Source organism: Protopterus annectens, chromosome 2.part2 (assembly GCF_019279795.1).
Source record: "Protopterus annectens isolate FY-2018-M chromosome 2.part2, PAN1.0, whole genome shotgun sequence".
Lineage (NCBI taxonomy): Eukaryota > Metazoa > Chordata > Ceratodontiformes > Protopteridae > Protopterus > Protopterus annectens.
Genome location: NC_056730.1, coordinates 357828640 through 357844727, shown reverse-complemented (window position 1 = coordinate 357844727; position 16088 = coordinate 357828640).

The window sequence follows — 16088 nt, the reverse complement described above, 5'->3', positions numbered from 1 at the left end:
CACTTACTGTTAGAGGTCCTCAGCAACCCTCTTCCAGCACACACAAACAACATGGATGTGGCTTAGCACATTCAAACCCTGGGATCTCCACTGTGTCCCTGCTTGACACCCACTTCCTCCCTACACCAATCAGCCACAACTCCCTAGACACACCCCCATCAGCATATCATCCTACTGTAACCACACCTACAGCTAACCCAAAATACTACACTTCTTTTTCTAAACTCACACCCCTAGCACTAATCCTACTACTCTTTACTCCACCCAACCCTGTTGCTCTTTCCTTATCCACTGCACTATAAACTCACAAAACACATAAGACAACCAAATCACGTAACACCAAGTAACATTTTAGTCATGGCTTTAAATCCCCCCTCTATCTCTATTTTACTATTACTATCTCTTAAACTATCATATCTTTATTACCTCACCCAGCCTCCTACTTCTTATCATTCACAACTTTATCACACAACCTACCACCTGAACTCCCCTCTCTCACCCTTAAACTCTCCTATTTCTCCCCATCTCTACCCAATAACACAACTTCTAACCTTCTCATTCAAAGTTTTCCCTTCACTGAGAAACCCCATCCCTATAGTAGCTAAAGACCCTCTGACCATCACTACATATCTTAATCGCTTCCTCACTCTACTCAGTTTCCTTTCTAACCCAACCTCTCATCTCATCACCAGCCTTTTATCTGGTGACATCCATCCCAACCCTGGCCCCTCCACCTCTTCCTCCTCAAACAGGCCAATATTATTTACTTCTCTAAACTCACAAAGTATTGTCAATAAAGTCCCTACCCTTCACGCATGGCTCATGTACAACAAACCTGACATACTATCTATTTCAGAAACATGGTTAAAACCCTCTATAAAGGATTCTGAAATTACTCCACCTAGCTATTCAATCCTTAGAAAAGACAGGACCCAAAAAAAAGGTGGTGGAGTTGCTCTCCTATATTCTTCTTCCTTACTAGTTACCCCCTATAACAAACCCACTCCAAAATTTAACAATGCTGAAGTACTCCTCACTCTCCTACAAGTTAACAAGCACAAACACATCTGTATAGCATCCCTTTACATCCCCCCAGGGGACAATATTTCAACACTTGAAAACATCCTCTCATGGCTCTCTAACAATATCAGCAATGAAACCATAATCTTAGGAGATGTAAACATCAACTGGGCCTCCATCCAGTCTTCAACCAACCCTCTTAACATCAACCTATTTAAGTTTTCCCAGCTAATCAATACAATAACACACCCATCAACAAACCCCTCCTGTGGCACCATCCTTGACTGGATTCTAGTGTCACATCCCCACTATTTCTCAGACAGTGGTACTCTTCCAGACCCTCTTAGTGATCATTTGCCTACTTTCACTCGCCGTCTCCCTTGCATCTCTTACCGAACCCATAATTTCATCACTACCCGCAATGACAAAAACTTCAACCCATCAACCTTCATATATTCTCTAAAAGCAATAAATTGGAACAATCTAAAGACACTACCTTTAGAAGACGCAGTTGCTCACTTCAACTTAACCTTCTTAGACATACTTGATTCCCAAGCTCCTCTAAGAACAAAAAGAATAAAAACAAATTCTGCCCCCTGGTTAACCAAAACCACACTATCAATCATGCGCCTTAGAGACAAAGCCTGGGGACTCTATCTGAGAAATAAGACCCCAGAACAACATATTGCTTACAAAACCCTTCGAAATAAAGTAAAAAAGCTTATAATCTCTGACAGACAAAAATACTTCTTCACACTCCAAAACAACAATAAAACTAACCCACAAAAGTTTTGGAAGGGAATCTCTACCCTCCTAAACCCCAGCAAACCACACACCCCAACCCCAGACCCAAATATCCCAGACCTAGATCTAGCTACACAGTTCAACTCCTTTTCATCGACTCTATTAGCAAACTCACATCCTCCTTCACACACCCTCCTCATTACCTAATACACCCCAATCTCTCCCACAAACAACCCTCCCATCATCACCACTTCCTCCTCACTCTCATCTTCTCAAATTCCATCTTCCACCTCTTCCACTACTCTAACTCCCTCTTCACCCATATCTTCCTCAAATTCTCTCTCCCAACTCTTCTCTATTCCCATTTAAACCTATTCCCACTTCCACCATAAAGAAACTCCTTCAGAAACTGAAGCCGTGTACCAATGCTCCTGACAACATTCCCTCTTACTTCCTAAGTATAGCCGCAGAAGCTATTGCCTATCCCATCAGCATTCTAATCAACCGCTCCATCCAAGAATGCACAGTGCCCCTACTATGGAAGCAAGCCTTCATCATCCCCCTCCACAAAGGAGGCAACAATTGCAACATCAATAACTTCCGTCCTATTGCTATCCTGTCGCCCATATCTAAACTTCTGGAAAAGTGTATCCAGCTTCAACTCCTACCACATCTCTTAGATAACAACCTTTTAACCCCTACACAACACGGATTCAGGCCAAATCATAGCACTATGACAGCCCTCCTGTCCTTTCTTGAGACTGTTAATACAGCACGAGACTCCGGTCACATTGTTTCCACCTTACTACTAGACCTCTCCAAGGCCTTCGACACTATTTCACACAGCCTGCTCCTATCCAAACTGTCAGAACTTAATCTCTCTCCCTCCTCCATAAATTGGTTCTCCAGTTATTTATCAAACAGATACCAAGCTGTAAAATGGAAGAAAGCCACTTCCTCCTTCCTTAGCACCCCCACTGGAGTTCCCCAAGGATCTATTCTTGGTCCCCTCCTCTTTAATATATTTATAAACGACTTCCACAAATCTATCCCATTTGCAAATATCATCCAATATGCAGACGATTCCACCATTATCTGCTCTGCCACCTCCCCCTCTCTGCTCCAAAACTTACTCAAGAAGCTTTCTCAATTACTGAGCATTGGATGAAAATAAATCACTTAGCACTCAATGCCTCCAAAACAAAACTAATGGTATTTACCCCCTCCAAATCTACTTCTTTCGATATAAACTCTTTCTCAATTACCAGCCAAAACAACTCACCCTTGGAACTGGTATCTGAAACTAAGCTACTAGGTGTTCTAATTGACAATCAGCTTAAATTCAACTCCCATCTACAACTAAATATTAAGAAAACTCATCAAAAACTAGGTATGCTCTACCGGCAGAATCAGTATCTTACTAGATCATCCAAAATCACTCTCGCTTCCTCCTTTCTCATCCCTCTCTTCTTTACGGGGCTCCACTACTGACTAATCTTCAGACCTCTCTAAAAGCCAGCTTTCCTCCTGCTATAACAAAATTGCCAAATTCGCAAATAGCCATAGGTCCTCCACCCACCACTGTTCCTCTCTCCATAAACTAAATTGGCTCGAACTACCTAATCATCTTATCTTTATACAGCTGACTTTAGCTCATAAGCTCATTCTTAACCCCTCTCTTTGTCCCTCCCTGTCTTCTGCCTTCAAAATGCACCTACCAAATAGAGTCTTAAGGTCCAACAATCAAAATCTACTCAAAGTTCATAAACCATCTTATCCACCAGGTAAACACTTATTATTCTCTAACCTGTCTCGTCTCTGGAACTCACTCCCACCATCCGTTCATTCCAGCTCCAATCACTACATATTCAAAAACTCCTCCATACACATCTCAGGTCCCAATGGGATTGTTCCTGCTCCCACCCCTCATAAATATATGGCATCCAACCTCCTCTATGCCTTCATACTCAACTTTACCTAACAAAGCTTGTGCTCCTTCAGAATAACTACTCTGTAATGTATGTTATGTTCCCTCTCAATCACAACTCTGTTATGTAAATCACATTACTGTCTTAGTTCACTTACTTCGCATTAATCTTCATTTATTGTAATGTTGAATGCTTCTTGAATTTTGAGCAAAATGTTTTATCTACTACTTGTATAATTATCATTATTTTAGCAATCTTGTATGTACCTAATTTTGTCTGTGCTGGAGCTTTTCTCCCCAGGACTCCATTGAAAACGGGTTCTTTTGGCCCAATGGACTATCCTGGTAAACCAACTGCAAATAAATAAATAAATAAATTGACAGTGGCACAGCACACTAGCCTCACACATTGCCTTATGTGACCTACTTTACAGTGGCACAGTCACCTACTGTACTGGGGATGCAGATGCCAAGCACACTCTGGCTAAGCTGTCATTCCCTAGGGCAAACAGCCTAGTATTGACCTCTACACCCATATGTTTAATTGTCAGATGCACAATATTTGTTGCTGTTGGACTGTTTGCAGGTCTTTATTGCCATATCATTCCCTGTTCCTATGAACAACTTGTGTATCTGTGGAAGATGTTTGAATATGAGGGCGATCCACTATATCACTTATGTCTCTGTAGTCATTTACTGTGTGCACTGGGCAGATTGCTGTGTTGTGGTTGGTTCCTGGAATGACACGTACAAATACCAGATATGTGTGGCCAACTGCTAAATGGAGATATGGCCTAAGTGTGTGAGCATGCTCAGTTCAGCCTTTCCATGGCATGTTGTCTGACATATGCCTCATTTATCAAAGTGTGCGAGCATGCCCAGTGTGAGCTTTCCATATGTTGAACTCTGCAGTCCACCACATATTTGGGTGAGTATGAACTTCAACAATATCTCACGTTTATGGTTGTGTGTTGGGTGTCATGTTGTGTACTTACTGGCCAACTGCTTCATGTCTGACCACAACAGGGATTATACTGTGCCTGCAGGGAATGCATGGGATACTTTTCATACAGTTGTCAACATCCTTTCATAATGACCTAACACTGTAGTACCGTATAGTGTACTGGTTCAGTACTTTCACTGTGGTGGACAGTATCCTGGGCTTTAGTCCTATCACTGCTTGACATTTTCATAGTGAGCACAACAGAATGTGTAGGGGCCAGTTGTGCACATATGACCATGCTGCATTATGTTCAGATATGGACTACCTACACCAGGCTTGTCCAACATTGGTAGTGTATTCCACAACATAGGTGGACATTGGCATACACTAGCGATGTGCCCTAGGCCATTTCTGATGCTAGTCAGAGAGTGTGTTTGTCCTTTGACACACATTGTAACTGGAGTTTGCCATGACATATGTCATGGTTAGTATACTGTGCCTCCGTCTACCTGTGATATAACAGTGATACCCTGGGTAAACCTACCATCTCCCATCCACTCATCAAGATTCCTCTTGAGGGGTGTCGATGGGTGACTCTCTGGCTAACCTGTACTGGGAGTTTACTCAAGAGTGGGGGTGGCTTCTGTGTTATGGATCATTCAGTACAGCTTGTCCTATGTATGTCAGTGCTGGGGTTCAGGTCTCTCATGTGCATAGCTCACTGCCATTCAGATTGTACAAGGTGCAGCATGTTCATTGATTTCAGCTTGGACATGGCTTCATACATCAGGCACAGCTTGCCTCTGGGTGGGCAGTATGGCAGTGTGTGGAGCTGCAGTTTGTTTAATCAGGCAACACATGGCATCTGTTCATGCTCTTTGCTACTCCTGGTGAGGTACTGTTGTGGACTTTACAGTTGATGGAGGTGTCTGCTGAGGTACATCCCACAGGGGCTATTGTAGTCAATTGTGACACTGATGAAGGATGACTGCAGAGCCACAGTGACCTCCCCTTATCTAGATCTGACAACCTTCATGATTGGGTGGGTATATGGTATGTTTCTGTGAACACTACAGCCACATTTGTCCAATGCAGGATATCTATCACCTTGTGTCCCCAGGTCTTTCATTACATGTTAGGTACATAATGGGTTAACACCTGTGTGGTAATTGGTGGGCACTTACTGTATATCCATGGTGGTTGTCTATACACATTTCTGCAATTAGCTTGCTGACATGGCTATGGCACCAGTTGTCTGTTTCTATGTGGCCCTTTTGTGGGTTGCTTGTGTCAGCTGGGGGTCAGACATGGTGGGCAGTTTGTACTCCTCTGCATACATGTTCAATCACAGTCCTTCCATGTTGGCCTGTACCTATGGGACATATATACGGAACAGGGGAGGTCCCAGGACCAAGCCTTGTGGGATGCCACTTATATCTGGTTTGTAGTCTGACATGGATGCAGTATGTCTGACCATGTCAGTTCTGTCCTTGGTCTGGTTTGCAACCCCTCTACTGACATAGGGGTTTATATTTAAGCTGGTGAACATATCCATACTGAACACGTAGGGTATTGTCTGGAAGCATTTGCACGGTCCAGCTACGCTGTGTGGACCACATTGCCCTCATCGATTACCTTAATGACTGTTTCAAATGGGTCACACATGTTTAGGGGCAGGATCTGCAGTTACGACAGACACACTGTGTAGGGTCCAGTATCAGTAGGTCCACAATAGCCTTCTGTCTGCGGTACATGCTGATCCTTTCCATAGCTGTGCAGACCAAGCTTGTCAGGATCCTGGGGTGGTAGTTTGCAGTATCCATTCAAGCAACACCTTTGTTGTGAAGGACCACTGTTGTTGTACACTGCTCTTTGGGTACATATCCTGTGGTAAGGCTGACATTGAGCAGTAGTGTGATTTGGCATTCCATTCTTCTTGGAGTCCATGTTGACCTCAGCCCAGGACACCATCTCATACCTTTGCTGCTGTGTGTTTTGCTTTGTAGATGATGGCTGTTACCCCAGCATCTGCAATGTCAGGGGGCCAGCAGTCTGCTGGGATAGATATTTTGCATTCTGGGGGGGGGGGGTTGCACTGCACCTGTCAGGTTGTATGTTGGCAATATGTGTGTGTGTTTGGTATGTTGTTTGTAATATCTGTGTTATTCGGAGCATATCTGTGAATTCCCAACATGGTTCCTACCATCAGTTGAGTAAGCCTTGTGATTATCCTTAGTGTCCTGTACAATTTGTATCTTCATAAGTTCATAGGTTCATACTAGGTTATCCACCCTAGGGCATTAGTAAGCCTAGCCAGAGTGTGTGTGTCTTTCACCGCCCCTTGCTATGTGAATATTATGGCCATTTATGATTTAATTTACTGTGCCTCTGTCTGGACATGACACAGTGAAGACCCCCAGTGTACATCTACGATCATCCATCCACTTGGCAATATTCCTGTTGAGGGGTGTCAGTGAGGGGCTCTGCCCAACATGGAGTGGGATCCTGTTCCAGGGTGTGGGGAGCCTCTGGGTTATGTATCTGTCCCTCCAGCACATCCTATTTCATTATGTGTTGAGGTTGACATCTGTCACTCTCACAGCTCCAATGGCTTTGATTTCCTGGGGTGGAGCATGTCCATTACTCCTGTGTTGGACATGGCCTTGTACAACAGACATACAATGCCTCTGTGTAGGCAGTCTGTGACTGCATTCAGCTGGGGTGTCTACAGCCAGGCAGCATATGACATATATTTGACACCGTTTATCCTCTTGGTGAGGTACCTTTGAGGTCTTTCTAACCGCTGCAGGTGTCAGGTAAGGTACATCCCATATGAGTCATTGTACTAGATTATGAATCTGATAAGAGAACAGTACAGGGGCACAGTGACCTCTGTTGATGTAGATGTGAATCCTTTCATGATACGGTGTCCAATATAGACAGTCTTCCTAGCCACATTGGCATTGTGGGTGTCACATGACAGGTTACTGTCGACTTGTGTCCCTAGGTCCCTGATTACTCCTTGCATACATAATGGTTTACCACCTATGTGGTAATTTGTGAGTACCTTGTTTGGTATTTGGTGGAACATCCATACTGTCCAGTGTCTTCAGGATGTCTAAGCGGGGTTCCTGTGTGTAAGAGTGTGGTCTGTCGCATGCTACAGACTGTACAGCAGTTTTGACTACAGTTAGGTGCACATGGCTGGTCTCCGCTGCTTCGTGCATTGTCATTTACCTGGCCGTATGGGTGTCTGTGCTGCATATGGATACTCCCCTTCCTTTGATGTTTTGGTCCAGGTGTTGGGGCCATAACGCATGATATGAGATATAACCTGGTAGTGCTGGTGTGCTGTCAGTAGGCTTACAGCAGGTTTCTGTCACTGCACAGACATCAATGTTCTCCATACTGGGAAGTGACTCAGGAGCATGCATACTGCAGTTTACACATCTGGCATTGGTCAGCATTACCCTTATGTTTCTTACCACTTATGTTTTCTAGGGTGGTGGGTTAGTCTTTTCAGCCTTGCCTACGTACGGCTCTATGGAGGTGGCAAAGGCCTTATCCAGTATCCAGACGCCCAGGGGTAACAGGTGCAAGCTATCCCTGGAACAGCAGCATGGCTTGTCATGCATGACATCTCAAGCAGACAGACATTAGATTCTCTTGGACTGACAGCTGTAATTGTGCCACCTGTTAAAGCTGATCATTCTGTGTTTGTACTGTGGCATCATTCTTGGTGAGGGTTGGATGCTGCAAATGGCCAGTGTCATACCGGCCTGGAGTACATACTCAGAGAGCTCATTCATGTCTCTTTTCATGTAGTCCAGGGAGGTACATCTCGGGTCATTCACACCAGCATGGACAATGACTGCATCGTATTTCTGCTTGCTTTGGGATGATCTGCATACTTGTGTTATGTGGCATATTGTAGCAGCCTACAGGCAGCTTAATGTACCCTTTCCCTTGTTCAGTCTGATGAGTGGGACAGCAGTGTGTCTGCCTATACAGACACCTATTACAACTGTATCAGGCATGTTGTTTCTCCTTCTGGCCTGTGACTGTTTGGCACACCAGCTTTGTGTACTATGTGTTGCATGTGCTATGTTTGGAGGTTGTGGTTGCTTGGGGTCTGCTTTGGAGGCCTCTGTTGGTGTGGTGTGTTTGTAATTAGGGCCTCCGGGAATGTTTTTCTGTGTTTATGTGTTTGGTTTACAGTTGTGATAGGTCTACGTGGGACTGGGTTTGTGGTGTGTGTGGTTACCTTCTCCTCCTGACTAGTTTTGACAGTACTAAGTTGGGGGAGCTCAGCCTCCGGTTTGGAAAAATGGTTGCATCTCTTACATATATTTGTATTTATTGGGGGGAGTTGAGGGTTGTCTGCACTTGGGGCAGGTGTAACATTGCCTCAGGATTCACAGAATCTACTTGTTGTAGCTGGCCTTAGTGGATTGTATGTGTGGACATATTTTGTTGCCATACTACTGATCAGTGATTACTTCCCTTTTTATGTTTGCTCTATCATGTAGTAGCTTCCTCATTCTCTTGCATGGTTTGGTAATGGCTGGAGTCCAGCATGCCAGATGCCTGCGTGTATGGCATTGTGTCTTGTTGTTATTTGTGATTGCATAATCCAAGCATTCCTGGCTGTGTTCATGTAATGCCTGTATAACAGGTTCTGCGGTGTGTCCCATATTCTGCACCTGCACAAGGCCTTTAGTGGATTCCACATCAGTTTGGAGGGGTGCAACTTATGCTTTACACATGTCTTTCACTGTGGTTTTCTGGCCAGGGACTGTGGTCAGGATGTGTATATCTGGTGTGATTACTCTATGGTCTGGTCTTACCAGTGAGGGATACACTTCTCATCTTGCCATCCAGTACACATGTTGCTGATTATCACATCCAGTATGCTTACCCATCTTGTGGGAGTGGTATGTTGTTCCTGGACGTTTTGGTTTCTGGATTCTAGGAACTTTTCTCCTACTGTGTTGGTGCTAGTATAATGCTCCCAGTGTATGTCTGGGTATTTTCAGTCAACCAATATAATGTGGTTTGGGGGGCTTGATATATTCATGTATTCATCATAGGCCAGGTGCAGTTCCTGGTGTTAGGACAGTAGTCTGCAGCAGGCTATATACTGGGAGGCGGTTTCAGCCACTGGTACTTGACCATGGCTAATCCATGCTGCTTCTTGTTGTGGTACCACATATTTGGCCATTGGCATGCTGCCTGACACATATGCACCCTTTATTTGGAGCTGACATGGCTCCATTGTGATTTTTGCAGAAACATACTCAGTTGTCAACTGAGTACATTTCTGCAGCTAAAACGGCTCTTACACGGGCTGCTTTCTGTTTCGTGGATCGCTACTCTACCTCATTTGCATGCCTTTCGGCTGCAAGTGAGGTATTTAGCATATCCATGCCCAGTCCGTGTAAGAGACGTTTTAGCTGGTCTCTTACACGGAGTTTCGGGCTGTTCCTGGATCGCGAGGCTCGCATGGAGTGTTACACGTCTCTTACACTCCGTGCAAGTCTTCGTGAATCCTGCCCATATACAACAACCTTTTAAAATAAAACATTTCAATAAATGACACTTTAACAGTTGAACTTCTCCTAAGTTTGAAATGTGCTAACATTCTCAGAGAAATATTTCCAGAATCATTCCCATAGTAAGTGTTAAACCTCATTACAAACCTAAGTGTACAACGTGCTGACATCACTCAGTTTAAGGCAACATACTAAAATCCTAACTGTAATAATTATTAGTAAAGAACATAGCATACTTTAAGAGGAGTTGTAATACAGTTCTTCCGAAAGAACACAAATGCAGTGAGGCAATTCAGTCAAACAGTTGTATTCTTTTGGAGCAAGTGGTGAAGCCAAGCAGTCTTCCCTACTGTAACAGAAATTCTTTAGCCTCAAGTTGTGCTTATATTGTGTAGATTAACCCTTCTGGATACTGTGAATATGTAAATCAGGTATGCTCTCATTATCATTCCCAAATCACTCAGTCTACTCAAAGTGATGGGTGGGTAAACATGGTATGAGGAATTGCATGATGCTGTGCAGATACACTAACAGTACAAGAGTGAGTATTCAGAACTTTGGCCTGCTAATGCCTTGCAAATGTGACTCATTTGCAATATTGCATGACTAATTATGTCTTTAACACTCCTGCTACTGGGATGTACATTTACAGAGGGTATGTCAGACAGAATTATTGATTATGTGTGAACTGTAACATGGATAAAGTATTTTGATTCCTCAAAATAACTTTTAGGGGATATCTGTCCATCCAAAACATTGCTTAGTTCAGACCATGAAGTGTGTCTTTTCCAACACTTGTACATTAACGTTTCCTGTGGTAGAAGCAGGTAGTACACTGCCTACTAAAGCATGTAGCTTGAGAGGCAGGGGTTGGAATCTGGTAATGTATGGCTCTCAGACAATAGTGACAGACAGGAGTGGCTTATACAAAGAATGGTGATATAGCATACTAACAAGGCCACAATTCTTTGAGGCTTCAGACAACATTTTAAGGGAGCCATAATAATTCCAACACAATACTGATGTAATCCATTCACATGTGTGCTTCATGACACATAAACTATTATTATTTCTGTGGCATCAGTGGTTGATATACAGCTCTAAGAGGTATGATCTCAGGCAGGTATTCTAGTCTGGCAAAGTGTAACTTCTGAGTATGTTAGAAAATGCTTACGGACATGATTTTCTTCCTCAAAGGGAATGCTTTTTAATGTATGACTTAATTTAAACATATACATATGCCTTTTATTATTTTCTTTACATTAATTATCATGAGGGTTATTTTTTACATTAATTTATTTATATTCTATTTATATATAACTGTACATCCTTGATTAAGGTTCCTTTGCCTCTTAATTATGTACTGCAAGTTGCTCTTGCCTTGTGTTGCACCATCAGTGTATGCTCACTTAGTGAAGTTAAGCTTATTTATAACTTGTTGTTTATACTGTGTGCTTGGGACATTATGCACCTCAATGTGACTGCTAACAAGTGTTCTGGCCATGACCAGGTGCTGTTCAACATGTAGGGCTGCTTGGTGTCTTACATATTCAATAAGCCCTGCTGGTCACTGTGAAAAAGTCAGACAAGCATGTAGGCTTAGTGTAATGTCTGCATACTTCTTAATGAATACCAGGCCATGTTTTACACCTGAATATAATTTACAATTCACTAATATTTCTTAAAAATAATTCTGTCTTTATTATCACCATGACGCAAGCTGTAGATACAATTTATGTGTATAATTTATTAAAGCAGAAAATATTCAGAAATGTTTTACTAGGCAAAGCAGCATGTTTACTATTACATATGGGGCGAGGCCTAAAGGCAGTATAATATCAGGTTAAATCAAGATTGACAGGTAGTGAAATCCTTAGTGTTAGAATGCCATTCATGATTGTGCTCTGCATCAGTTCTATTAACATTATTTGAATTTTTATGGATTGTCATTGAGGAACTAACATATGGGCTCTTAAACTCAATTAGAAAATATAGTGTTTCAGAAACTTTTCGGACGTTATGCCTGATTTTCTTTTGAGGGCTATTTGACTTTTACTCAAAAAGTGAAGCAAAGTTCATGCCCAGTATATTTATGTATTAAGTTCTCATTATACCTGAAGTATACTTATCTATGTATCTATATATATGAAAGCTAAACCCCTTTGATTTGAAAAACACATTGTGTTGCAGTAAAATCCTTGTGGACATAATAACATACTTGAGTATACTTTGTACCTAAGCATCTTGTTACAATTCCCTGAACTTTTTTATTATGAACTGCTTTAAAAGAACTGACATATGTCCTCTTAAACTAAGGTATCAAATGTAACATTTTAGAAGACTTTTCTGGCAGTCCAACTGTATACCAGCATCCGCTGACAGGGGTGGGGGGTGGGGGGGGTTGGTATTCTATTTGACTTTTGATCAAAAGGATGAGTGAAAATAATGTCCAAAATATATAGGCACTAAGTTCTCAATGCACAACCAATAAGAAACACATTTCAACAGGCAGTGAATCATTTCTCCTTTTCCATATAGGGAAGTCTATGTAATGACAAAAACAGTGTACTGCTTTACAAATCCAGACTGACATGTGCAAATATCTATGTGGACAGAATAGCATTCAAGAGCTTGTTTTGTGTCAAAGCTATTTATTAAGAATTCCCAATATGTTTTGCTTTAAAGTCTGATATTAGAACTGATTTATGGAATTCTAGATGCAGGTAACAGTGCAGTTTTTCAGAGGACCATTGATGCTGATAAGACATTATGCCCCACTTCCACTAGTGGGTATATTTCATTGGCTCTAAAGGCAGGGTAATTAATGTTAATGTGTAGAATATATGTTTTAAGTTGCCATTAAAGCAGAATTAAAACAAATCACTATGCAAGGTAGAAGGTGAGGTCTTAGCTCCATGTATTGAAAAAAGGTAGTGCTCTACCACAGAAATCAGTATTAACATATATACAGCATTCTTGAGTGTGCTTTTACACATTCAATCCAATGGAATAATGGAAGTTTGTACTGTAATCTCATATTAATGCATACTGAGCTTATTGACTATTTTTATGACTTTTTTGACTAAACAAAATTATGTCCTCACATTTCAAACAAATGCTCATATTTCTGGAGATATAATTGTTACTAAAGATATATAAGTGGCAAACAAATAGTTACAATGATAGTATTCATTAGATTCTAGTTTTAAGTTAGATTTTGTAATTCACAATAAACACAATAAATGTTAGTTTTGTAATATTTTGTAAAAAAAACATGCAATAATTCAGGAATCACTGAACCTACACTAGAACTGTCAACAGCATTGAGCTTTCATGTCAGGTTATGCATTTCTGTCTGTTACTTGGATGATAATCTATTTAAAAACATGAACATTATCACAATAAAGATCAACATAAATCGATAATACATGAACAAAAATTTCTCTTTAGCAGCACTAGACAGAGATCAAATATCATTGCAGTTATGATGCTTATCAAGTAAGTTTTAAGGTGAAATCTTTCAATAGCTTGTATGTAACACAATGTTTGAATTATTAATACAACTATGAGCTGGCTATAGTAGATGCCTAGAGGCATCCGTAGGATGTAACTATAGAAAAGCATGGATATAGCACTAGGTTGTAATGAGAAGAGTTCACTGAATTTCATTACTAGAAACTTCCACATGGCAACTGGTCTATGGTCTTCTTTATATTTTATATATATATATATATATATATATATATATATATATATATATATATATATATATTTATATATGTATGTATGTATATATATATATATATATATATATATATATATATATATATATATATATATATATATATTAATATATATATAGACATATATATATATATATATATATATATATATATATATATATATATATATGTATATTATATATATATATATGAATATACATATATATATATATATATATATATATATACACATATATTTATATGTATATATATATATATATATATATATATATGTATATAGATATAAATGTATATATATATATATATATATATATATATATATATATATATATATACGGATTCACTATGTAATTTCAAAATACTGAAATCCCGAATTTCAGTATTTCAAAATTACATAGCCGAACACACAAAACAACTGCAAAATTCTAAATCCCGATGGTACACTACAGATACAGCACACACAAACTCATACACACAACTCCTACCCCAACTCAAATATAATATCCTACACTACAGATAAGCAGGGGGGGCAAGCCCCCTGCACCCCTACTTATATATACTAACTTTGAGATTGCACAATCAGACACACACAGGTAATTCACTCCCACGCAATGTACACACCCTCGCACACACACACATCACAGTGAAAACACACACTGACATACACTAAAGCTCCTAACCAACACACATACACATACATACATACCCAAACTTACATCTTACCATTCACACACCACAACACCAGAAGCACTAATTCAAAATCTCCGTACTTCGGGATTTTGAACTTCACGCTTCTGGTTTATTGGTATTTCAAGACTTTGCTATTTTAATTTTGAAATACTGAAATTCATGATTTCAGTATTTCAAAATTAAATAGGGAACCCATATATGGATATATATATATATATATATATATATATATATATATATATATATATATATATATATATATATATATATATATATATATATATATATATATATATATATATACACACACACAGACACACACATATATATATATATATATATATATATATATATATATATATATATATATATATATATGTATGTATATAGGTACATATAATATATAGATAGATAGATATATATATATATATACACACACACACACACACACACACACACACACACACACACACACACACACCCACACACACCAGGAAGCCAAAGACCACAGCAAATGAATCAAACAATGGTAGAACCCACTCCAGTTCACAGTTATTGTATAAAGAAAGAATATTTTATTGGTAAAATCACTGCAATTCATGGTTAAGCACTTTTGTCTAAACACAGACTTCTTCAGAACCATGAAAACTCCTCTAAACACTGAATTTAAAAGCCTAGAGAAGTAAAACCACACCCTCAGGAACTGTCAGTCAGCAGGCAGGCTGATCAAAGTCTGGGAAACTTCTTAAAGGTGTACACACAACAAAAACATTTCCACATTAAACCAAGTATAAATGTCTAAAAACTAATCTAGAATGTCAAAATGCTACAGAAAGCCATAACAACTTTAAAATTCTGCTGAATCTATGTTGGCTTTTCTTTTAGTTCACTACCAGTGGAAATATAGTAATTCAATCTAGGTTGATTTGCTGCGTCTAAAGCCGGCTGCCAATACATCTCCCAATGTTAGCTTCAGGTGCATCTAACATTGGGTAAGACAGCGATTCAGGTCGTAGCCTGCTATAGGTCCCCAACCATGTCCCAAGATTCACACTCCACATTCCTAAGTACCCTGGAGAATATTAGGGTCCAACCTAACACTCTCATACTAGGCAACTTCAACTACCTCTCCATTAACTGGGAAAACTACTCATGTACCAATACACTTGCCCAACGCTTTCTGGAATTCATTAATTCCAATGCCCTGGACCAGCTCATTCTTACCCCCACTAGAGGTAGCAACGTCCTTGACCGGGTCATTACTAACCTGGGCAACCGTTGCTCTACACCAATAGTCAACTCCTCCCTGATTAGATCCAGTCACAAGCTAATCAGCTTGGATATCTGCAACCCTTCCACCCCCCAAACAAAGGTAACCACCCTGAAAAACTTTTCCAAAGCTAACTTTGGACTCCTAAAAACAGAGGTGGCTAACTTCACAGCATCCATGCAAATGGAGAATAGTTGCA